Here is a 1,509-nt window from a genome sequence, read left to right on the forward strand (position 1 = left end):
ATTATGGTTTTTATATTTCAAAGAATTTTTTAAATGCCACTCAGACTGCATCCTCTCCCACTACCCCATGGATCTCAAACTCAATTTACCTGGGGGCCGAAGGAGGCAAAGTTGGGGTGATCTTTGAGTGCAAAGTCAGTAGTAAGCCTTGAACATTGGGGTGTGTGTGACCCAAACAACTAAAACGAAACAAAACAAAAAAAAAGATTCCTTTAGGGCAGGGCCATAAAATGTTGTGAGGGCAGCAAATGGCCCGAGGGCCACTAGTTTGAGACCCCTGCTCTACCCCTTCCAGAAGAAAGGAAGAACGATCATTGATGGCCAAAGGCAGCCACAGTAGCGACACCTAGACCAGGCTTCACGCTCAGAAGAGGACGCTCTGCCTCCTCCTCATGGTTTCAGGTGCTCTACATGATCAGCGAGACTTCTCTAGTTACACATTGTAGAAATGTTCCCTGAAAGTATAGTCTTTGCAATTAGAGACTTCTCTAGTTACACATTGTAGAAATGTTCCCTGAAAGTATAGTCTTTGCAATTATGTTTTACTTTGCTTTTTGAAGCATACAACCTCGTTCTGCACTCAGAAATTACTCGTGTCATTGTTCAGGGAACTATATGGGCTGCCAGAGATTGTACCTGTGTTGACTGCATGTCAGGCAAATGCCCTATCTGTTGTATTCTCCTGGCTCTAACAAATATTTGTTGTTTGGGGACTCTATGACATCATTTATCAGCATTTTCTTTTTACTTTTTTTTGTTTTGTTTTTGGTTTTTGGTTTTGATTTAGACCCGGCAGAGCTCAGGGGTTATTTGTGGCTCAATTCTCAATAATTGCTCCTGCAGGCTCAGAGGAATCATATGGGATGTCGGCATTTGAACAACCATCCTTCTGCATGCAAGGCAAATGACCTACCTCCATGCTATCTCTCCAGCTTTCTTACCAGAATTTTCTGCAAGCAACTTCCCTCATATAGATCCACTGACCAGACCATCCACCACTCCTGTCATTCGTGTGAAGGAAGTCACATAATTTCTAACTATAATTCAAACAACATGTGGGTGTGGAGTGATACCATAGCAGGTAGGAGGTTTGCCTTGATGTGGCCACCTTGAGTTTGACTCCAGGTATCCTTTATGGTCTCTTGAGCCCCAAGAATGGAGAGCAGAGCCAGGAGTATTCTCTGAGCACTGCTGGATATAGCCCCCAAAACAAAGCAAAACAGAATAATTCACCATGTATCTTTTTATGAGCACATTGAGCATACTGTACAGAATGCAGCTGTATCTTGTTTGGCCACTTACCTGGGACAGAATAAGAGTAAAATATGTAAGTAGCACACTGTCATTTATAAGGATGTTCATATATATATTTGTATATATATATTTCCCCCTTAGGAAACAGGTGGATTTTGCCATAGGATTAGCCACAATCTGGATTTTGCATTTCTATCCCATAATTGCCTTAGGTTTTCATCTCTCCTGGTAGTGGTGATCTCTACCGACCAGAGG

At 42.3% G+C, this 1,509-nt stretch overlaps 1 non-coding gene across 1 annotated transcript; it reads right to left on the bottom strand.

Annotated features, from left to right (window-relative positions):
* Positions 1-259: 259 nt before the first annotated feature.
* On the bottom strand, positions 260-471 carry LOC126000647 (small nucleolar RNA U3). Its single transcript, XR_007492828.1, has one exon. It is a non-coding gene; the product is annotated as a small nucleolar RNA U3 (small nucleolar RNA).
* Positions 472-1,509: the final 1,038 nt, after the last annotated feature.

Source organism: Suncus etruscus, assembly GCF_024139225.1.
Source record: "Suncus etruscus isolate mSunEtr1 chromosome X unlocalized genomic scaffold, mSunEtr1.pri.cur SUPER_X_unloc_5, whole genome shotgun sequence".
Lineage (NCBI taxonomy): Eukaryota > Metazoa > Chordata > Mammalia > Eulipotyphla > Soricidae > Suncus > Suncus etruscus.